Source organism: Strix uralensis, chromosome 5 (genome assembly GCF_047716275.1).
Source record: "Strix uralensis isolate ZFMK-TIS-50842 chromosome 5, bStrUra1, whole genome shotgun sequence".
In the NCBI taxonomy this organism is placed as follows: Eukaryota; Metazoa; Chordata; class Aves; order Strigiformes; family Strigidae; genus Strix; species Strix uralensis.
This window is the reverse complement of record NC_133976.1, coordinates 76,088,266-76,113,201: the sequence shown is the minus strand read 5'-3', so window position 1 is coordinate 76,113,201 and position 24,936 is coordinate 76,088,266. Positions and strand designations below refer to the sequence as shown.

General features: G+C 42.4%; 1 long non-coding RNA gene across 1 annotated transcript; it reads right to left on the bottom strand.

Annotated features, from left to right (window-relative positions):
- Positions 1-317: 317 nt before the first annotated feature.
- LOC141944709 (uncharacterized) lies at positions 318-23,132 on the bottom strand. The gene is made up of 2 exons (XR_012629313.1): positions 23,036-23,132; positions 318-510 (listed from the first exon to the last, which is right to left on the bottom strand). It is a non-coding gene; the product is annotated as an uncharacterized LOC141944709 (long non-coding RNA).
- Positions 23,133-24,936: the final 1,804 nt, after the last annotated feature.

The following is a 24,936-nucleotide window of genomic DNA, read 5'->3' as shown; positions in this document are numbered from 1 at the left end:
GCCTCACTGAAATAGAAAACATGAGAGGTGAGATGGAGAAGTTAAGCCAAAATGAAATGGGAAATAACAAAGCAAACGCATCTTCCATCATGGTAATGTGTTTTGGAAGAAGTACACAATTTTCAGCATATGTAAGTTGGTCTGGCTCAATCAGTGGTGGACGAAGTTTGTTAGTGAGCATAGCTGAAGACTTCAAACTGTGATGGGAAAGAACTGAGGAAAACAAGAGGAACATGCTGCATCCTTAAGGGCAATAGCAGGAGTGGTAGGCATAGAGATTACTTTGTGCACATGTGAGAAGGAAAGTGGAAACCAAATTACATACACAGATTTATTCAAGCAATCTTGTCATCAAAATCCAAAGTGTTGAGAATGCACCTGGAGCACCATAGTAACATGGTCACTGGCTTTCAGAGCTGCTTTCCTCAGAGGTTACAGGCCTGATGACTAGCCCACCAAAAATAAAGGTACCTTTATAAGGTCACTGTTGCATCAGTGAGGGACTTACACCTGGAAAGCAACAACAACAAATCAAGGCTGTTAATAAGTTTCTTATACTTTATATCCTATATAACATTCCTGCAATCTCTTGTATTCCTGCTACACTAGTCTTGATGCTAATTTTTTGTACACAGTGCAAGAAAAACGTCATCTGTTTTGGCTTTGGCTTACATTCCTGTGAGATATCTGAATTTGAGCCTTCTTCTCAGCTGTACAAAACTGGCCTGACCTCTGACCTATGAAATCAACAGGTCCTGTGGATCTCTTGACAGGACCAGACAGTCCAGATTTTCAGGGGGGGTGTGAGATGGAAAAAGGGATAGGAAAAAGACAACCCACGCAAATTCCCACCAGAAATGGGTACAGCAGAAGATAACACTGCCTTTAAACCTGAAAACACACTTCATATGTATTCATGGAAAAAGAATATGTGTAAGAGTCTGAATTTTTATAATGCCAACTATGTAATTTTGGAAGTACTAAACTGACATTCCTAGAACTCACAGTTTTCTATTTGCAAAAAAAGGCATTGAACATCAGCTATGTTGTGGTAACAGAGTTGGGCACTTTGTAGATGTGGTTGGTCATTTGCTGTCATTCCACCCCAGTGACAGAAGGGATGACTGCTATCTACACCAGAAAGTCAGCTTGAATTATATGAGGAAAGGACAAAATGATAAATTCTGAAGAAATACTGGATGAGAAAAGTGTCAGATTCACAGTGAGGTGCACGAAGAAAATGAGCCAAAAGAAAACTAAAATGCAAGCTTGGTCTGCAGTTTCAAGGAGGTTTCACCTGGCAGGTTGTAGAGATGACAGGATACATTTTCTTCCTGTGCTTGTCTAGTGCTTGCAGTGCACACCTTGGCTTCCTGCCAGAGAAAACATCTTTTCCTGAGAAGTTTGTTTTCATAGTCTGCCAGGTAGGCTTGCAAAACAGCACTCATAAAATTAGACAGACTACTGCTCCAAACAGTTAACAGATCTGCATCAAGAGACTTTAATGGGGAAGATAATGGATTACAGATACCTTTTGGCTTGGAACAAAAAGCTGAAAAAAACCCTGCTTCCTTAGCATCGTTTGTCAGTGTAAACATCCAGCAAGACTTGAGCATGCCAGGCTCATACAGCACCAAGAGCTTAGGGAGTTTAACTCACCATTCTTTGGTGAGAGACCTCTGCTCAGATACCCTGCTTTCTGTCATAACAATTATGTCTCTTGAAGCTACTTGCTTTCTAGTCTTCATCTCATCAGAAGAGGCTGCTTCATGAAACATATTCAACAGTCATGAGATGGAGCTAAAGGCTTTTGTCTACTCACTGGCTTTCTCTGTGTGACTTCTTCAAATGAAAACTTTCCATCCTCCTTTTTAACTGCTAGCTTGTTGAAAAATTTTAGAAGGAAATCTGGATGTTTTTCCATGCAACCAAAAGAAAACATAGCCCCTGAATGTTGTTTTTCAAAAAAGCTGGTCTGGAAGACCCCTGAGCCCTGCTTCAGACAGCTTTCCCCATAATGATCCTTGGTACTCTAGGGAATTCCTGGGTTTGACCTAATCTTGGATATTCCTTTACCCAACTGCAGCATCCCAGGGAAAGGAGAGTGCAAGAGGCATTGTGTTTACAAGCACCATTTGGCACAGCTTTTCTCTCCACTTTTCTCCAAGAGTGGGCTGTAAAGAAATGAAGTGGCATGGTGAAGAGAAATACAGCTGATGTTTTCAGCCTGCTTTATTTCTTTAGCAACTGCTTATGTTAATGATGTCCTGCAGAGTCCATTTGCTATCTGGCATAGGTGGAGACTGCACTGGAGATGACTGTTTTACGTAATGTTTATGCAGGCCATATTTTTTTCCTAATGTACAAAATGTAGAATGATGCTATTAATTTCCAAAAATGCCCAGTACGTGCAACTGCCACCTAGACCAGGATGCCAGCTGGAAAAATATCCCAGTAGCTCCAGCCAGGGAAGCTGTTGGGTACATGTAAGGGAAAAACCTAAAACACCATGGAGGAGTGGAACATGATTCATCAGCGCTGCTTTTGTGTACATAGAAGCAGGAGACAAAAGCCTAGATGAGACAGGGAACAGAAAGAAGCAAGTTTACCCAGGACAGAGCTTAACATCTGAGTAGTAAGAGGGCCACAGGACGGCTAAGACTTGCACTGTATGAGACATACTGAAATGATCTAAGACCAACTTGGTCATGTACATATATGTATAAACATATAAATATGTTTATATGGAAGGCATATATACATACATAGATTTGAATATATAGCCTATATCTAAATATATTTTTATATAGCCTATATATATATCTCCTATAGTTTGTGGGTTCTCTTCTGAAAACTTAGTGTGTGCTTAAGTTGTGAAACTGTTTCTGGTGGATTGTTATGACAGCTAGAAATTTAAACAGGTTCAAAGAGTGATTGGACAAATTCAGAGGAAAAAAAAAATCTATTCAGGACTGCTAAATGAAAAGTTACCACCTGTAATTTAAGAAGTCTCCAAGACACAGCTGTTGAGTTGGCAGTAGACATGAATTAGGAGTTGAGAGATTGTCTTACTTGTCCTGACCTTATCCCTTCTCCTGTTGCCACTGATCACTGTCTGTATCGATAAGTCTTAGGGCTGGGCTGATGCTTGACCTCTGAAACTAGTTACCTTCCCCACCAGGCAAAAAAGGCAAAAAATAGCAGATAAACAAAAGGTGCTGAGGGGCAATAATCAAAAATCAAGAAAGGGAAGAGACCACAAGCCATTGAGTTCCTTACTGAAAACTATTAAACAAGCTTTCCTTCTGTTTCCCTGCAACAGCGATCTGGTGTCAGTGAGCACGGTGAAACAGAGCTCAGGGAGAGCAGAAAGCAGACAGCCCGAAGGGACCAGTACCCAGAGATGTGCCCAGGGAATCTGGCAGTGCATCCTCTCCTCTGGGCATGAGGGACAGCCTTGCTACAGGCAAGCCTTGGGTAAAGCCTGAGATGTCACATATCAGCCCTGTGTAAGTATTAAGCTGTCATATTTATCTCACGTTCACTGATATTTCTTTAAATGAGCAAATAATTCTTACATAATTTTTTCTTTTGGTTCCACTCTTCTATACCTCTGTTGTTCCTGAACAGCTCCTACATGCTGTTCTACATGGGAGAGGTTCATTACTGGAAGTTAACTGCATCTTCCTTCAGGGATTTGCTAGGTGAAATCTTGTGCTGTGTTGGTTGTTTTTTAGCTGGACACATGCAGAATGACATGGGCTGTGTCTCTGTCCCTAAGTGAGTCTGTGAAACTATTACACTTTCCTCACTGGCAGGCATTATAACATTTTTAGATTCAAAAATTGACATAAATGAGCTATTTCTTCTGACATTTTTGCCAGCAAACCACACTGCTGGATTCTTTCCAGAAAGCAAACAGAAAAGGGGCATCTGTGCATTCAGAGTGAACTCATTTATAATCTGAATTAGTATTAGTGGAAGACATTTTACACTTGATTTACTGAGAGTTTTTTGTTTTATCTGGGGCTTCCTGACTTTTTTGCTTTTGGCTATATTTTCACTGAGCTGCATGAGAGCCTGACAATCAGAAGAATCGAACCATCATGCCCTCATTTTCATCAGTTATGAAATGCTTTATTTGAGTTCCAGTAAGCTGGGAAGTTTCAGTAACAGGTGAACACCCCTGTATATTTAATTATTTTGCCTACTCTGACATATAAACTCGAAGGTTGTCTTTCTGCCTAGGGAATATGCTTATCTTTTTTTTTTCCTCTAGTGTGGTTACGATTTGAACTTGTGCTGACGTTATAAAGTGGTGGCACATACTCTGAATGCAAACCAGCTATTGCTGACAGGGACTGGCATGTACTGTGACCCCATGAGCAAACAATAAAATTTTACAACTGCGTCCAAATATTGCTGAAGAGAACATAGGCTTTCTAGAAAAGTGAAAAAAATCAGGTAGTTCAGTGGGACTAGTAATAACTTGAAGCATTTCTTTTCAGTCATGGCTAAAAAAATATAGCCAGCCTATCCTGCAAGTGAATTTGATCAAAAGACACATCGTTAACTTATAGTGAAATGATTTGGTCTACACCTATTTCTGTCTTGAATACATCATTACTGATTTTTTTTATTACTCCCATTCTTTACCTTGTCATGTAATTTTCAATGCAGAGTGCACTCCATTAATTTATCCCCTCTCACTATCATAGCTGTGAACACACATTTTCAGCATTCAGCCATCTCCACTGTTTGAGATGGCCTCCTTCTGCAAAAACACTGACATCAAGACAGTCTGTGGTGATATACCAGGCTTCCAGTAGGGAGCCCAAGGGCTGACCAGCTCTCCCAGCAAAACCATCATCTCCTCCCCACAATGAATAGACTGGAAAAAAAACATCATCTGCTAGGTGGATAAGAGAAGATGTTTTGGTACCAGCCAGGGGGTGCCTGTTGTGCAGGAACAAGATCTTTATTTTTCTTTCCAAAGGGGCTCTGGCACATGGTGCAGTGCTTTGCAGGGTCACTGCTCAGGGCAATCTCTGGCTGGGACACCTTTATGCTTGCTTTGGTCCCTTCCAGTGCTCCCTGATCTGGCAGCATTTGTGGCCAAGCTCCTGCTGCATGGCCACCTCCATCAATTCCCAGTCAGACTTGCCATCAGGTAATGTGGTCCCTCCCATCCCATTTTTGCCTCTGACATAGTCTTGTCCCTTGCCATCTTTACTGAAAAACCCAGTGAGGACTGAAACAGTGTTAGCAGGAAAACATGATGGTAAGTCATTGTATTGTGCTTATAAAACCTTTGGTAAGTGAGGGCAAATTAACCTTATGGTCTAAGTAAAGAAAGCACACTACCATCCTAAGCATTTTGTTTTATTCAGTGTCCTTTTCTCATCTCAATGTCATTTGATTCTGACATTCATACCGGGGGAATAATCAAAAAACTTTCTCTGTATATATCCCTCCATAAGCTAACAACCTCTGTGGGCAGTTAGGTAGGAGACCAGACAGATTGCCCTGGAACACTAATTAATGCAGAGCATTTACTGACATTGCAACACATCAAAACCAATTACACTTCCATTACACTTGTTTACTTTACCCCTTCCTGCGTATGTGCCTGTTGAATCCAGTCCATATTTAATTTGGGAGTGGATTAGCTAATGAGGTGGTAGGATCAGTTACTAGCCTGGCAGCAAGACAATGAAAGCCATCCAGCAAACACTTTCCAAAGTTTTCTCTGAAGGGTAGCAAAGAAAAAATAAACTGGAGCAGGCCTTCTCATTAATCCAGCTTCCCTTAGGAATGGTCTGACCACAGTTCCCTCATACTGTGAATTCTCTTCTCTTTCTTCTATCTTATGGTAGTGTGGGGTGATTGAAAGAATAACTATTGAGCAAAAAGCATTTATGCAATAACTATTCCAGGATAGAGGTTTACTTCTGAACAAACCAACTCCAGAAAAATCTGCTTTTGTGAAACAGTAAGTATTCCGTGGTCAAAGTGATGTTCCAGAAATATTCTATCAGTGGAATTATTCTGGAATAATTCTAATGCTGCATCTCTGTTTACAGCTCTGTTCATGCAATTTTTATGTGAGGGCAGAAGCAGAGCTTAGGGCATTCATAGACAAGCAATCATGAGTGGCAACAAGCAGATCTGTGTCCCACCTGCTGGAAAAGAGCACACAGTGGCAATTAAAAGTGAAGCTCAGAAGTCCCAGCAGAGAGAGGAACTGGGAATCTATTAGGGAGAAAAGGTGCTAGCAGAGAGAGAACAGAAATGAGTCTGGGTCCAGCGAGGACAAACAGAGCAGAAAGGGTGGTGGATCCCATCACAGCAGATGAGCTCTGAAGGTCTCATGGTGCCTCAGGTACTTGATGAACCTGGTTTGAAGAGGAGCTCCATGTGCAGGACCAGCAGCTCCAACGCTGTCAGAGCTCGCTCGCTGAGCTGTGTTAAGGGTGAGAAGGATACCAGAGCTGTGGAAAGCTGCAGCATGGGACAGTTTTGTGGTGGTTTATGTTGGCATCACTTCACAAGAGTCAAGAGAACCAAGCAGGCTTGCAGGAGTTGAGCATATTTGGGGCAGCAAGTACTGTAGGACTTTTCTATTGTGAAGCTGTATGTCATTAGGAAGTGAATTTTGAAACTACTTTAAAAGTAACAAAACTAGGAAGTGTGTGTTTTGACAGCAATGCTTATGAATTCCATGGACTGAGAGGAGGGAAGAAAGAGGGTGGTGTGGGTACCGTTACCTCACCAATGTTTTATTTGCTGCTTAGTGTTACTCTTATACACTTCTTTTGCCAGACTTATGTTGGTGTCTGGCTTTTTGAACAGCGGCAACTGTTAGGTACAGCTGTATCTAAAATGCACAGTCAAGAGATTAGTTGATACTCTTTTTAAAAATGACAGTGGATGTTAATAGCTTGTAGCTTTCAATCATGAAGGGAAGAGAAAACAAAACCTTTTCTGCAAATAATGTTTACACAAGTCCTAAGGCAGGCTATTTTATCCTTTGCTACAGTCAAGATAAAATAAACCAAACCAGACTGTCCAAGGAAGGGAAGGATGAAAGAGTTTTTTATTCAGGTTCTTCCCTCCTGTTCTCCACTCCCTATTCTCTACAACAAAAAATTGATTGACTTGTGAAAGATGGGCAATCCAGCATCACAGATTACAAGGAAATGCAGCACGTCTGCTTGCTTTATCAGGAGACAGAACTGCCTTCTAGTCACAGTTCCAACTAGCCCTTTCAGAGCCCTGTTAGCAACAGCCTGGCTGAGCATGGCAGCTTGACAGGGCTAGGCTGATCCTTATTGTTTTGCTATTGCTTTTCATTCAGGCTGCCATCATTCTGCTGTTTGGCTGCTTTGAGTGGCAGTGTGCAAGGGTCGCGTTTCAACTTGAGGACCTTTTTGTGGTGAAGTTGCATGCAACTTCACATATGAGGATTTAAATGAGTGGAAGTCACAAAATTAAGAGATTGAAATTACAACTCCCTCACCTCTGTGAAGTCAGCCACAAATTCAAAACATGGCAGGAAATGGTACAAAGAGGAAAATGAGAGTCACTTCAGCACAGAGTTTAGTCACATATATTTTTCATGACACGAAATCTGTATTTTGCTTTGTAAACAAATACAGCTCGCTGAGGAATTAGTATCTTCTGTTTCTGATGTAGTGCTTTTAACTCTTCAGCTCTAACATCGTACTGAATTTTTTGTTTATTTCAAAGTAAGGTGCATAGGAAGGAGCAAATATGTGTGTGTGGTGCTCCTCAGTAAACTATTGTTATATTCGCTTTGCACTTTGCAAATACCATATGGATATCTGAGTCCATTTTAATTATGGTGTCTCATGGACTAGCTACAGAATTACGCAGTTCTTCAGCTACACTACTGCATGGATTAATTTACTGTGTGTCTCAGTTTATAATAGCTAGACTGCTGCCAGTGCCTGGGCTAGGTGGTTTAGGGGTCATCTGAGATAGGTTATAGTCCATACCTGTGTAGGTGTGCACTAAATGGTTGGTGACTGGATCACAGTGCAGTATCGGCCAACAAAAGCAGTAACAAAGGGATTTGGCAGTAGGAATAGAAAGGACAATGTGAGTTTTGGATACTGCAAAGATTTCTAAGATGCTGGAGAAACAGCAGCCATAGCTATTAGCAACAATCTAAATACAAGACTGTAGGAGTGAGAAAAGAGAAGACAGCACAGAAGCTTCTGCTATTATTAATCATTGTAGAGACGGAGCAGGGAATACAGGGAATTCGGGATCTGGCTTGTTAGATTTGAGCACATGGAGGAACTTGGAGCTGTGACAGTCTGGGAGGGCACCCTGCCACTGTGTGCCATACACTTTGCCCTTCCAAGGTCATATTTAAAACTCTAGTGGATGCATGTACTTGCTGGGAAGCCAATGAGATTTAAAAGCAGTCTAAAAACATTCAAGCTGTCCTTAGCCCTGCCTCAGAATGGCCAGTGTGCCCAGCACATCACCAAGCAACTTGGGGTGATACACAGGGCATTTTAATGCAAGACATTTTAGCACAGTCCAAAGATGCTGTCATGACACATGTCAGCAGTGATTCACTGCCTCTCATCTAACACGTGATTAACCCACCTTTCATTCATTCTCTCTAATTTTTACTTATTTTTTTTTTTTTAGAAATCATCATGTTCTCATCTTTTCCCATATAAAACCATCAACTTGTCAAAAAAGAGAGGAGCTGGAAAAAATTCCTCTCCTTTTCACCTTGTCTGGCTTCTTTCAAACTAAGCTATGCAAAGCTCTAGTGCAGCCTGACAAGTCGTAACTGCTGAGATTTCACAGATGCTGGGGGAATGGTGGTGGGAGGGAACAGGGGAATTTTTCCTGCAAGGCCTTTGCTGCAAGATACTGCGCTCTGCAGGGGCTCTCACAGACACCTTGCAATTGAGGGAGGGCAGGCAGCTAAAATGGAGCAGATGGAGTCACATTCAACAGGAAAGCAATGGAAGTAGGAATAGAAAAATACGATGATAAATCTTCAATTTCAACATAAGAGATTTAAACAGCCAGGAAAAGTGGAAACTTATTTCTGTAATGAGACTTGCCCCTGGAAAAGAAGCAGAGGATCCTGAGTCATTATTTGGTATGTTTTATTTTGAGGCAGAGGACTGAAACTGGATTGCAGGATTACTGTGCTACAAGCAGGCCATCTGTCCATAACTGTATTAGACATGATAATGTTCTTTTCTTCACAGCTATTAATACCATGGCTCCAGTTGGCCTCCTCCTCTGCATTGTCTGCCTGGATCTGCCTGGTAAACAGGCAATGGAAGACACTGCTATACTCCTAAAACAAAAATATTGTTTTGGGTCTAAAAACTTACATTGTAGAGATAGTGAAGTGAAGGGAGCATCTCTTTTCTGCCATGCAAAACCCTGGTAGTGGGAAAGTTTAGTAGGTCAGTGTTCAGCGGCAGATCTGGACTGCTTTACACTGGTGGTGTTGTTCTGACATTCACTGCATGATGATGGCACTAGACCATGACAGTGCCGCCTTCTTACTTTATCCTTTCATATCATTTAGACAATTCTTACTGGAGAGATTTGGAGAAACATTCCTGATTTGTTACTTTCTTATGCAGAACTCTAGTTCCCTGCCAGGTGCAATTATAACTGTTGGCATATTTAGGAAGAAAGATAGTATTTTATGGGTTACACGAACAGGGTGGGGAGCAAAGACATGATGAAAAGTGAGATCTGCAGAAAGAAATCAGCTTTTGTAACAGCAAAATTTCAGCTTATTGGCCTCTTTGATTGTGACACCTTTTGTTTTTGTAGTAGTTGTAAGTGGCATTTAATCATCAGAATACACAGGGATGCAAGTACTCTGTGATTATATTGTGACTTTCTTCTGCCACCATCTGGAACAACAATTGAGTTTACAACTAGAAAAATATCTCTCTTCTTGTCTTTTTTCTCAGTTGTTACCTTTCCAGATGGAAGATAGGAGCCAAGTTTCTCTTCAATGATGGTCAAGCCCTATTTCTTAACCAGTAGTTGCTGTTGGAGCTCTTTTTCCCCTAAGTTATACCAGATTCACTGTCTTTCAGGAGGCAGGATTTTGGTCAGGAATCACCTTGGTCCAGAGATCCTTTGAAGTTTGCTGACAAACATGTACCCAACCTTTATGCCACTGAATGAGCAGCCATCAAGGGCATTGGTTATAAGTCTTCATCAGCTACAGTTTCTTCTCCTCCAGGTTTGGCTTCCCAGATGGACACCACCTTCCTTTCCTTTTACATTCAGTATGCTTATCCTCAGGTCCTGAGCTCTGTTTTACATTTGCCAGGAGCTCAGAGCTTCTGAGGCTGCTGGTGGCAGGGCAGGACTTGTGGAAGAAACACTTCCTTCCATCAGCTTCCCAGAGGAAGGGACATTTTTTTCTGGCAGCCATCCAGCTCCTGCAAGCTGAATATGACAGGAAGGTCACAGTTTCAGGCTCTTCAGAAATCCTTTCCTCTCTGTCCATTTGAACCATTCACCTTTGAACAACAGAGCTCTGAGCTGAAAGAACAACTTGTCGTACAGTGATCTGCAGCAGCATCACCCTGGGTCCCCTTTGCAGACTGTGAGGAGCAGTGGGAGGCTTTGAGTATACTGTACCTCATCCAAAAGGAGCCACTGAAAAGGGTCAGAGGACCGCTACTCTGCAAGTGTCTATGCTTTCTCTACTGTCTGCAAAGTGAGCCTGACGTACCTAACTCATCTCCAGATGTCCACATTGTAGATATTTGCAATTAGGTGAGAGAAAGTCAGTCTCTCTTCCAGTCTAGACACCAGTTTGTCTTTCAAGGGATTGAATATATTATATTATGTCTATAGTATATTCTTCAGTGCTAGCTCTGCATTTCATACGGTCCTTGTTAATCTTTATTCAAGATCAGAATCATAACCTCCTGTGTTAACCTCATGGGTCTGCAGAAATGTAAGTCTATGTTCAGGGAAGATACTGACCTAACTGTTTCCTCATGCTGAGCTGCAGCAAAGTAGCTCCCGGCTCCTGGTACCTACCTGGTGGAGCACTGAGCAGAGGCAGAAGTAGCTGAGCCTGGCTGACCAGGGCTGCTGCTCTTCAGGGAAGGAGCCAGGGCTTGGTGGGAGCAGTGGCTAATAGGAGCCTGCCAGGATCAACGGCAGGGGCAGGGAGAACAGCTGGTGCTTTCAGGAGGCATTGGAGGCCAGGCATACAGTACCATGAGGGCAAGAGCACACTAAAGCAAATAGCTCTGGGCAATTTATGTGTTCTTGCTCCCTTCTGCCTGGCCATTGTCTTCGATTAAGACACTCTCATCACTTTAGTTCTTAAACTGTGAGACGTCCCACAATGCAGGTTGTCTCAATCCAGAGGAAGTGCAGTTACACAATTACAATGGGTTTCAGTGTCATTATAAAAAATTTGAAAGAACGTTCCTTGGGCATAATGGCATCATTTTGCCAATATTCTGTAACTCAATAAACAAGCTGTAGACCGCTGATTCATAGCTAGTGGGAAAAAGAATCACAATTCTCACTAATAACATTTTTCATTTCTGATTTGACAATAGCTGATGGCAGCTTTTATAGACCGATCTCTGCTGAGCACACACCTGCAAGGAAATGAACCTGTGAGATAATGCATTGTATAGACTTAGTGCAGGAATAAATTGTACAAATTGATGATAAAAGCCAAATCAAATGAAGACTGCTCTGGTAGGTAGCTAGCGAGGGACAGGCCTAGAGGAGGTAGGTGACTTCCCCATGCACTTCAGTCAGAGTCTACAAGGCGCCCTGCTCTTCCAGCTGAGCCTAGATCCAAAACAAATGTAACCCAACCTTTTGCAACAGCTGCTTTTGGTTGTGAGTTCTGCCTTGCACGCGTAATCCCCATCTGAGTCAATGTCCTTCACTGCAACGAAGGATTGAACAGTTTAACACCAGTTTGAGGGAGGAGATGAAGAAAAATGAGGGAAGATACCTTATGTGGGGAAAGCAAGTGGCAGTGTATTCCTGGGACCAAAGGAGAGTTTCTCAGATTCTTCTTGATTCAGCATTTCAGGGCAAAACCTCACCTTGAGGAGAACTACTTCTTGCTGGAGTTGCTCTTTGTGGTAAACTGCTTTTGCAGTTCTATTTCTGATGGAGGATGTGTAAGGCTTTAGGGTGGTCAATGCTTTGTACTGAAGGCCAAATTTTACTATAAAAGGTTAAGTTACTGTCATGCCTCAGTCTGCATTAAGCTTCAAATGAAATCAGTCTTGATGACTTCATGCTTCTTGTCTTTCCAGGTGCTCACTGGGCCTTTTAGTATTGTCTGAGAGAAGATGTTTACCAAATGACTCTTAGTTTGTCTCCAGTAATCAACCAAAAACAGTTCTAAGAAAAAAAAGTGCTTTTCCCTGCAAATCATTACCAGGTGATTTACAACACTAGTGTGTGAGCCTAAATCAGCTTGATTGAGAGCAGAAATTGAACTGTTTTTCTGCATGTATCAGATCATCTGAATAGAGAAACAGTCTCAAGAAAACTGACTCTAGCTGTTCCACTTTTGTGGATTAACTGTTTATTAGTGCAAGGAGGGCTGACTATGCCACTGCTTTGAGCATACAAATGCATTGTGGATGTGATGGCCCCATGCAAACAGTAAAATGTGAGAAAAGGTGCAGTGTCGTGTCACCAGAGAAACAGACAGTCCTTCCTCAGCGGTCCGTCAGAGATATGGGCTAACACGTAGTGTGAAGCAAGCTGATTTTCACACTGTAGAAGTTTTGAAGGGATGCATGGGAGCCTCTTGGTGGTAAAACAGTGTAAGTGTATCTTCTGATGGAGTTACTCTGTCACAGAATAGGCTTGCTGTGTCTAAAATGGAGTCAGGATCGACATGTTCCCTGAAAAAACTGGTTCTCAATCAGGCTTGAGGGACCTGTTTAGTAAGTTATTCTTCCCTCTTTCAGGAGAAAAAAATGCATGAGTTTGTTTTTGTAGACATACATGTTCTCAATTCCATCAAAAGAAACTGCCCTCCCATGCATTGTAAATGTTCCTTTCCCTTGCCATGATCAATCTGCAACAAAGTTATGATGTGATACTGAATGCTGAAGCTTTCTTGTCCTGAGGAAAGATGATATCTGAAAGGTAGGGTCGAGCAAAATGGAGGTCTCTTCTAAACTAATGAAATGCAATGCCTTGTGCTAAGCAAGAACAGTCTGCTTGATACCTCTTCTAAACATTAGTGCGCAACACAAGAGGTGGTTTGCTTACTTTTTCTTCTGTGTGTAGATTGAGGCTGGGTCCTAGAAAACTACTCTTTCTCCCATATGATATCACCAGCTCACACGCACTTGGGGAAATATTCTCCTGGTAGAGAAAAAAATGATTCCTTACCTTTATGGAGGAACCTATGGCTAAAACAGTAGAGACTGCAAAATTTTGTTTTCAGTTTCTACTTCTGAGGTACCTCAAAGGTGCGTTGTTCATTGGGGAGGATAAATTCACAGTGAAGAACTCGGCTAGAATACAAATGCTATAAACAAAATTAAAATGACAAATACTCTCCACCCTTCCAGTTCTCATCCACATCTTATTAGCCAGTTTATCTCTTCTGCTCTCATTAATTCTTTTTGAGCATGTAGGTCTTTTTCTCTCATCGTTTTGCACTCATCCCGAGTACACTGTGCTGCAACAAGCAAGAACTATTCAGCAGATGTTTCTGCTTTGCGGACTCTGGCATTCCATACTTGGTTGTTTCTTGACAACTAGAAATCCTGACTGGGATGTTTCATTTTTCTCACAGGAGCTTTGGGAGCACCATAGAATAACATCTAATCAGTACTAATTCCTGTAGCTTGTATTAACATTAATTACTCAACTTTGGGGACAGAACGTACCCTTAGCAAATTTGCAGATGACGCTAAAGTGGGGGAATGCTTAACATGCTGAACAGCAGAGTTACAATCCAAAGAAACTTGAGTATTGGGCCAACAGGAACTTCATGAAGTGCAGGAAGGGGAGTGCAAAGCTCTGCACCTGGTGAGGAATAACACCAGGCATCAGCGCAGACTGACTGAAAAGGGCCTGGGAGTTACAGTGGATGCCAAACTATGTGTGTTAACAGTGCACTCTCATTGCAAACAACACAGTCTGCACAACGGGCAGTGTCAGGGGCAGCGTGGTCAGCAGTCCAAAGGGAGGTGATAATTTGACACTGGTGAAGCTGCACTTCAAATAATTTCAAGTTCACAGACGCTGAAGCCCGGGAGGGAAGGGGAGAGACTACAGAGGGTAGAGTACTAATAGGATGATCAGGGGCCTGGAGCACAAACCTACAAGGAGAGCTTGGGGAGCTCATCTAGCCTAGCCTGGGGAAGAGATAATTGGTCAAACAGCAGCATACAGCTATTTGGTTAGGAGCTACAGAGATGTCTGAGACAAAGTCTTCTCAACAGGGCCAGATGGTATAACAAGGAGCAACAGTCACATGTTGCAGCTTTGGATGTTCAGGTTACATGTTAGGAAAAAATTCTTCACTGGGGAGGTGGTGCAGCACTGGAACGGGTTACCCAGAGAGGTCAGGGACTTTCTGTCCTTGGAAGATCTCAGGACTCATCTAGGCAAAGCAACAGCTGATCTGATCTGGTGTTGGTAACAGTCTTGCTTCTTATGGGAGGCAGGACTAGAGGCATCCAGAGATCCCTTCCAGCCAACACTCCGATGATTGTATGAATTTGAGGGATGCAGTAAGCCAATCTAAGAATCCTGTTGCAGTCAAACTTTAATTGAACAGCCTATAGTTATGAAGTGTTACTGAGAAGTGAACTGTATCTTCATGTACGACGGGAAAACTATTCTCCCAAATCGTGCTTCATGTATTATAAAGCTGCAACAGAGTACATGACTCCCAGATGAGTTTAACATAGGGGCAACTTTTCTTACTGGCTTGTGCCCCAGTTCTGGAAGACCTGTAGTACATGTCAACGTGTAAGTATGGACTTTGTTTTAAGTCTTTGCATCTATCTGTTGTTTGGTTAAACTCCAAAGTATGTGCATAATTCTCTAATGAATCAAAGCATTTGCAAGTCCTTAGCTGGCTCCTGGTGGTTGTTCTATTCCTGAAGTACCTCAGCTGTGGCTAACTCTGAAGAATTAAGTCAGACAAACTGAATGTACATTTTACATTGTGCACATCTGTGTCCCATTTTCAGGTTACCGGTTCACAAAATAGCATATCTGTCTTCCAAGTGAAACTTCCATGAAAACACAAGCTGCTCCCATGTCCTCATGAGTGCAGTCCTTCCCAGAGGAAAAACCCTCAACATCTGCAGAAGCAATAACTATTTCGGCAAGAGCGTTTGCTGTCCCTTGCAAAATCCACCCAAAAGAGCTGAGGGGCATTTTAAAAAGTAAAGTAGAACATGCAAGAAGTCCATGACATTCTTTAGCGCTGCATCAGATTTTTGCCTTGTTGCAGTATAGGCAAGAATGTTATCACTCTAGTTGACTCATTATTCATAGAACTGATTAATTCACTGTCACAGAGCCAAAGATATTTTTTCACAGTATCTCAGAATCACAGAATCATCAAGGTTGGAAAAGACCTTGAAGATCATCTAGTCCAACCATTAACCTAACACTGACAGTTCACAACTACACCATATCCCTAAGCTCTATGTCAACCCAACTCTTAAACACCTCCAGGGATGGGGACTCCACCACTGCCCTGGGCAGCCCATTCCAACGCCTAACAACCTGTTCTGGAAAGAAATGCTTCCTAATATCTAGTCTAAACCTTCCCTGACACAACTTGAGGCCATTCCCTCTTGTCCTATCGCTTGTTACTTGGTTAAAGAGACTCATCCCCAGCTCTCTGCAACTTCCTTTCAGGTAGTTGTAGAGGGCGATGAGGTCTCCCCTCAGCCTCCTCTTCTCCAGACTAAACAACCCCAGTTCCCTCAGCCGCTCCCCATCAGACCTGTGCTCCAGACCCTGCACCAACTTCGTTGCCCTTCTCTGGACACGCTCGAGTAATTCAATGTCCTTTTTGTAGTGAGTGGCACAAAACTGAACCCAGTAATCAAGGTGCGGCCTCACCAGTGCCGAGTACAGGGGTAAGATCACTTCCCTGTCCCTGCTGGCCACGCTATTGCTGATACAAGCCAGGATACCATTGGCCTTCTTGGCCACCTCTGGGCACACTGCTGGCTCCTGTTCAGCCGGCTGTCAATCAATACCCCCAGGTCCCTCTCTGACTGGCAGCTCTCCAGCCACTCCTCCCCAAGCCTGTAGCGCTGCTGGGGGTTGTTGTGGCCAAAGTGCAGAACCTGGCATTTGGCCTTATTGAAACTCCTACAGTTGGCCTTAGCCCATCGCTCCAGCCTGTCCAGATCTCTCCTCTTTGCACAGCCTCCCTACCCTTGAGCAGATCAACACTCCCACCCAACTTGGTGTCATCTGCAAACTTACTGAGGGTGCACTCGATCCCCTCATCTAGATCATCAATAAAGATGTTAAACAGGAGTGACCCCAAAACCGAGCCCTGGGGGACACCACTCGTGATTGGCCGCCAACCAGATTTAACTCCGTTCACCACAACTCTTTGGGCCCGTCCATCCAGCCAGTTTTTTACCCAGCGAAGCGTGTACCCATCCAAGCCACGAGCAGCCAGTTTTGCCAGGAGAATGCTGTGGGAAACGGTGTCAAAGGCCTTACTGAAGTCAAGGTAGACAACATCCACAGCCTTTCCCTCATCCAATAAGCAGGTCGCCCTGTCATAGAAGGAGATGAGGTTTGTCAAGCAGGACCTGCCTTTCATAAACCCATGCTGACTGGGCCTGATCATCTGGTTGTTCCACATGTGTTGTGTGATGGTACTCAGGATGAGCTGCTCCATCAGCTTCCTGGGCACCGATGTCAAGCTGACAGGCCTGTAATTTCCCAGATCATCCTTCTGACCCTTCTTATATATGGGCGTCACATTGGCCGATTTCTAATCTGTCAGGACCTCCCCGGTCAGCCAGGACTGCTGGTAAATGATGGAAAGCGGCTTGGCGAGCACCCCAGCCAGCTCCTTCAGCACCCTCGGGTGTATCCCATCCGGTCCCATAGACTTGTGTATGTCTATGTGATGCAGTCGGTCACTGACTATCTCCTCCTGGATTGTGGGGGGGTCATTCTCCCAGTGTCTGTCTTCTGGCTGAGGAGGCTGGATTCCCTCAGTACAACTAGTCTTGTCATTAAAGAGTGAGGCAAAGAAGGCATTAAGCACCTCAGCCTTTTCCTCATCACTTGTTACCATGTTTCCTCCTGCGTCTAGCAGGGCATGGAGGCTCTCCCTGGTCTTTCTTTTGCTGTTGATGTACTTATAGAAACATTTCTTGTTGTCCTTGATTGCTGAAGCCAGATTAATTTCTAGCTGGGCTTTAGCCCTCCTGATTTCCACCCTGCATAGCCTCACAGCATCTTTGTAATCATTGTGAGTGGCTAGCCCTTTTTACCAAAGGCCATAAACTCTCTTTTCTCCTTGAGTTGCAGCCAAAGCTCCCAGTTTAGTCAGGGTGGTCTTCTCTGGCACCGGCTTCTCTTACAGCACCTGGGGACTGCCTGCTCCTGAGCCATTAAGACTTTCTTCTTAAAGAGTGTCCAGCCTTCCTGGACCACTATACCCTTCAGGACCATCTCCCAAGAGATTCTGTCAAGCAGGTGCCTAAACAAGACAAAGTCAGCTCTTTGGAAGTCCAGGATGTCAGTTCTGCTACCCCCTCTCCTGACCTCTCTAAGAATAGAGAACTTACTATTTCATGATCGCTGTGCCCTAGTCGGCCTCCAACTGCCACATCATCCACCAGTCCTTCTCTGTTCACAAAGAGGAGGTCCAGTAGAGCACCTTTTCTGGTCGGTTCGCTCACCAGCTGTGTCAGGAAGTTTTCTCCCACACATTCCAGGAATCTCCAGGACTGGTCCCGCTCTGCTGTGTTGTATTTCCAGCAGATGTCTGGGAAGTTAAAGTCTCCCACAAGAACAAGGGCAAGCAATCATGAGATTTCTCCTAAGTGCCACCTCTCTGTCCTGGTTGGGTGGCCTATAGTAGACTCCTACTACCACATCTGCCCTGTTGGCCTTCCCCCTGATTCTAACACAAAGACACTCCACCCTGTCTTCACTATACTTGTGCTCAAAGCAATCATAACAGTCTGTAACATACAGCATCACCCCACCACCTCTCCTTCCTTGTCTATCCCTCCTAAAGAGCTTGTAGCCATCAGTTGGCGCACTCCAGTCGTGGGAGACATCCCACCATGTTTCTGTAATAGCCACTACATCATAATTTTCCTGTTGAATCATGGCTTCAAGCTCCTCCTGTTTCTTACCCACGTTGTGTGCACTGGTGTAGATGTACATCAGATGGGCTGATGTCCCCAGCACCTTTTTGCATTTAGAGGTCCTAAGTCCAGCCTGAGCTTTCACAGGTGTTACAACAGTTACTGATCCATCAATATCCCTTGCATCTTTGTTGTGCTGCATGTCTCCATCCCTTGCCTCCACTGGGATAGCAGGGTGAGGGTCATCGCTGGCACACCAGCCCGCAAACTGTGGTAATCTACCCTGGGGCTTATGTCTGGGAGTTCCAGTTTTGTCCCCTTTCCCCTTCAAATCTAGTTTAAAGCTCTCTCAATGAGTTCAGGTAACTCATGTCCCAAGATCCTTTTCACCCTCTGGGACAGGTGCATCCCATCTGATGCCAAAATGTCTGTCGTCCTGTATAGTAACCCATAATTGAAAAATCTGAAGTTCTGCTGGTAACACCAGTCTCGGAGCCACAAGTTCCTCTGTTGGGTTCTCCTGTAATCTTCTTCATCCATCCCCACAAATGAAGGGAGGAAAGAGAATACAATTTGTGCCCCTGACCCCTTAACCAGTTTCCCCAAGGCCCTGAAATCTCTCTTCATTGCTTTAGGACTTCTCCTGGTTGAAAAACCAAGAGAGGGTAGTAGTCCTTGGTTCTCACTGGAGTGGGGAGTTTTGCTGTGAGGTACTTCACCTGGGCCCCAGGAAGGCAGCAGACTTCCCTGTGAAGTGGGTCTGGTCTGCATATTGAGCCTTCAGCACCCCTCAGAATGGAGTCACCCACTACAATGACCCTTTTGGGGTTCTTTTTAGAACTCGTTTTAATACTTGGTCTAGAGCGACCTGGCCTAGGTGGACCTTGACCTTCCTCATTGTTTGACTCATTTTCTTCATCCTTCTCTGCTTCATTCACAAGTTCCAGGGCCCTGTATCTGTTGTGAAGGGGCACCATGGAAGGTGAGGGAGGTCGGGAGGGGATTTTCCTGCCTCCCTGAGCAGGGACCTGTTTCCAGTCTCCCTCATCTCTTAGGTCCCCTCCTTCTGCCTGGTAGCAAGAGAGTGAGGGATTGCCTGACTTTTTTTGAGCCTCCATTTGCTCCTGTTGCTTCAGGGGTGCTAAGGTGCTGCTCCACCAATCTATCTCATGTCAGTATGAGTGAAAACTGTAGAGCCTAAATTCAAAGAGTGTTTCAGGCCTGTGGAAACCTTTGCTAAGGCTCTTTTTTGAGTAATACTGGTCAAAGCTCAGGGAGAGGGCATTATATGTTGAGACATTCTCATTAGACTGCAGCATCTGGATGATAAGGGTATCTTTGAGTGTACGGCTATGTGAGATTAAACATCTGAAAACTCAGATGCCCACTGGGAAGTTCGATGTACTTTTTCAGAATTGTTTTGTGTTTCTCTTCTTGTTTTCATATTTTTTTTCATGTACTTTTCTGGTACTCTTATTCTGCGGAGATACTGATTATATCTAGTGTAGAACAACCCTTTGCTATATTCAAGCCCCATTAAGTGATCAATGCTTCCTGGTAGGTTTGAAAGGGTTGCAAGATGTCATTTTCACTTAAGAACAGGTAAGTTAGTGAATCTCCCATTTTATAAAGGTTTCTTATCATTAGAGAGATAAGAACTATGATAAACATATGCATGTAACATGAAAGGAAGTTACGGGGTCCTGATGAGAGCTCTTGTCTTTTGTTTCCTTTCAGAAATATAGTACTTTGAGGTTAAAAGGCTTCCTGATTTAACTTTGGCTTCAGAAATATGTGAAGGTATATATTTTGTTAACTCCAAAATCTCTTGCAAATCCTTCAGCCAGAATGTTGTTGTCCAGTATCGTGTCTTTGTTTTCAGACATTGATATTTGCTTAGTGTAACTGAGTTTGCATTACTGTAATACAAATTACTTCATCCAGGAAAGGAAGAATAACAAAGTTCAAGTACTGTGACTTTTTGTTTGATCTTCACTCATGCTTTAATTTCCATATCAATTATGTATTATGGGAAGCCAGAGACAGAATTAGTGTCAAGAAAAACCAGAAAGAAAAAATTGCCTGAACATGCAAGACTCTCCAGAGTCAGCTCATTCAGCCATTATACTAAATACATTTGTACAAGGTTCTTTTTGTCTCATCATTTTGTCCTGAAGCTGTGATTTAGTCAAATGAAAGAATGGAAAAGTACCACATGCAATAATGGACGTGTGTACAAAACATTTATTTGTGCCTTTTCCGAAGCTGTTACATTGTCCTGTTTTCAGCCCGCTGGATAATGTATGGGGTTCAGAGACTGTTTTGTACCTCTGCCAGCTGCCCTCTGTGCAGTGATAATGCTCACTCCCGCCTCCTCTACTGTTATAACACAAGTGGCCCATCTGCGACAGAGGCAGTATGAAAAGAAACAACACCTACGACAGTTGTGTGTCTCAGTAGCTACCCTCAGACGGACTCATGGCTGGACCCTTCAGAAAGGTTTAGATCAACATTTAGGGTAGATGCAGTAATCCACTTTAAGACAGACACAATGTGTGTTTTGAAAAGGAATCATTCATGAAACAAAAAAGTTTGGGCCTAGGCTTCCATTGAGTATTGCTGTTAATCTCTGTGGTGCTGTTGTCTTTTTAAAAGGATATCACTGAATTAATATAAAGCCATATGCATATATAATTAGGAGACTGCTATGTGAAATACAGCTTATGTTAAACAATCACTTATTGACATGAATACTTGATGCTAGAGATACCATTTGGTGAGTGGCTAAGCATAAAGACCCATAAGGAAGTATCCACGATTTAGAAAGAGAAGCTGGAAGTAAGGATAAGATTCAGCTTCAGATGGTAGACATCTACATTAGGAATCTGAAAGCAATATCCCATGTGAGTTGAGTGCATAAGTACCCATTCTATTCAAAGGAGAATCAGTGTTTTATTTAGCTGTCTGTAGGTAAATATGTGATGAACAGAAATTCCTTTAAGATACCAGAAGTATCATTTTTGCACTAGCAAATATGATGCAGGGCACAAGGGAATCCTGTGCTTTTATGCACACAAATAAAAGCTGTGAAAGATACCATAGGATAACTGAAACGGCTCTGTGGGCCTACATGAGGACAAATGAAAGAGTCCTAGATCTCCAGTGACTATATTAGGAATTCAGACATCCAGACCACACATGGTCCACATAAAGGTAGTCCTCCCAATTTGGGAGTTTGAATGGAAAGAATAATCTAAAAGTGAATAGTCTTCACTGAAGTTGAGGGTGGATACAAAGCCATTTTTAATGTATGCCTAAAGATCCATAAAAACATTGTTCCTGAATTGTTGGACTTGTTATAGGTGAGGCTTTAATGAATAGTTATAGTGATCCAGAATCTGAGCTCACCATCTGGGCTAACAGTTGTGCAAGAGTAGTCCTTCTGGGAAATGACAGAACTCATGAAAGTCCTCAGCTTTTGTTCAGTGACTCCTTAATGGACCTCTCATTTTTAGTGACTTACTAGGCTGTTCTGGTTTGCATAAGAATAAGCCTAAGTACTTATAAGGTTTCTTTGGTCTGGGTAAGTCACAGTGTTCTCTTCTTTTATAAGGTATCTCTTGTAAATGCCCTGAGTGTAGATTCCCTTTAGAGAAGCAAGCTCCTGGGATGCAATTACATCCTGCATGGATGTGGACACACAAGGTTCACCAGTTGTTTGTTGTTTTCCAGAGCACAATACCTGTAGGCAGTCTGTTTAAAAGCTGTTTTTCACAGAAACTGAGTATTAGAAGATTCTTACATACTGACAAAGTTTTCACTGCCAACTGTGAGAGAGACTCATGGACCTAGACAAAACAATGAAACATCTGAGTTTCTACCCTTGCACCATGTTCTTTGGACTTAGGCCAGGTGCTTTAGGATCTCTAGAATTCCTTCTGTGCATGTGTTCTGTACAGCCCATTTTTCTCCTCCCTGAGTATTTGCCAGAGTATAAAACCAAATTCCTTGTCAGCTGAAACTGGTGAATTTACTTCCATGAGATTTTGTTCACATATCCCTAGCATTTGTAAAGTGGCCTCTGAAAAGACTTCTTATCTATTGGATCCCAAAGCAAATCAATCCGCAGTCAGGGACAGTTACCCTAATCATATTCCTATGCAGTTTTTCAGAGGTTTAAAACTCTGTCATTACCTCCTGAACTGTTCACTCCCTTTCTCACTTGTGACTGTGACATTCTGGCATTTGCATTGCTTATTCAAATGTTGGTTGTGTTCAAAGAGTTAATGGAAGAAGGCAACAGACTCACACTGAGAAAGCACACCTGGTACAGTTCAGCCTGTCCCTTGCTCCTAATCAATATCTGCTCATTGAACAACACTGAGTTAAATCTCCAGTTTAGAGAAGCTTTCAGTATTACACTGATTTCATCAAAGCAATGGTGATTTACACTAACCGAGGGTCTGGTTATGTTCGGATTTTTAAAAATAGCCCAGCAGACAAGTGTAGTGAGTGTAAAGGATTATCACATAAGCCCTATTTGTGGTTCATTCTATTACATATTTCATCGGTGTTCAAAACGCTTGTGTGGTTCTCTTTGAGGCAATAATTCTCCCATTTCAATTTTGGTTTCTTCATCCTACCTGCAGTGTTAAGAGTTTTTTCCAGAAAATTACCTTGCAGCAGAAGACTTGAGTGTCTTGAGTGAAACAGTCAATGGGCAGAAACTCCAATCTGGACATTTTCAAGGGGAGATCAAATTACACAGCTCGCTGTAGAAAGTGCAAACAAATTTTAGACTGGTCGGCGCTTATCCATTTTGAAAGTACATCACTTTGGAAAGAGACTTGCTCAGCTAATCTATAGCTGTCATGGAAATGTAATTTTTCCTTCTCCAAACCAATAACGGGCACCTGGCAAGCTTCCTTGTGCACCCATGCATTCAAGTCTAGCAGTTTCCATGGAAACCCATCAAACTGTCGCACCAGTTTTCTAACATGCTGCCATTTCACAAACACAGGACAAGCTGTTTTGCACAAAATTCCTGTATAATGCTATTTTGTTTTCTCTCTGAAGACAATTCAGTAAGACTAAATGTTTGCAGACTGCAAGAATTCCTTCTTATTCCAACTAAAACAACTCATTTATATAAGAACATGCAGGCTGAAGCTTTCACAAACTCACTAAAAATACATTTTAAGCTATTGAGCTCCCTGTCTTTATATGAGAAAAATGAAAAAATCCATTTAAAATATAAGTATATTTATACTCTAATTTCATCAATACGCTACCTATGTCTTTGTTTCCCTCTGAGAAGACATTTTAACTCCAAACTCAATACACTGCCTCTTTTGAGAGACTCTCACACTAACTTTTCAGTTAGTTTGATAAATTTGTTCAAGGAGTTTAAGAACATGATCTCTGTGAAAACAGGAGATGGGACTCAGAGATCCAAGAGGTCTTGTCCACTCTATGACTAAAGGCCCATCTGGTGACTAAAAAACCAAGGTTTCTTTGATTATGAATAACTTGGATTTCAAGCTGTATCCTAACATACTCAACAAAAAAGGTTTCAGAGGACCTTCAGAATCTCAGAGGTACAGAGGAGTCTGGTACTCTCTTATCAAGACTATCTGAACATGTAGGTTTCAGATATGGTCCAACACATATAGTCCCCTTAGGTTTTCTGTTGAGTAAAACTCATGGCATGTACTCTTCGCCCCCATGTAACTCAACATCTACTTATCATTCAGTCAGTAGTAAGGTTTTCCAGTGAACCAATACCCTGCTGTGATATTTTTTTGATTCACTCAGTGTTTATTTTTTAAAATTATTCCTGAATCTTAGAAGCTGCCAGGTCCTATAAGTAAGAAGTATGTTATGTGGCTGGTTGTCTTTTCAGCAATATCAAGCCTTTTGCTGCATTTTTTTCTTCCCTAGGCAGTACTGTTTTATTGATATCAGCAGCTGGCCCTCATTTAAGTTGGAGAAGCATCAAACACTAGAATTCATCCTGTGGAACTGCAAAAATTAGTTAACAGTATGTGTGAGATGAAGATCAAAGAAAAGGTTCAAAGAAAAGGACAATTAGGTGGCAGGAGCCGTAGAATTAACACACAGCAAAATTTACAAGAATGTCTTATCCAGTGAATATTTATAGTGGAGATCAGATGGAGCTGGTAGCTAAAAGGCCATAAATGGGATAAATGCCCATTTATCAGGAAGCATCTTTCAGCTGAGGAAACCTGAAACTGAATAGTGCATACTGTAAAAGATTGAATAGACTTAATATTGGCTTGCTTAATGGAAAAGTTTGTCTATGCTATTTAGCATTAATTTAATGCTAATGTGCCAATTTAGTAACAATTGATATTAAAGTTTCCTATTTAATGTTAATTGAAAATCACTGATCTCTAGTTTCAGATAGTATTTAATGTCACTTATTTCAACTAGTGACAAAAAATGCATTTTTACTTTTGCTCGAAAATTTTGCAGGAAACCTAAAATACAAGAAGAACAGATCAGTCACTAGAACTATAAAAATTAATTTAATTCTATTATTGTTGACAAAAAATGA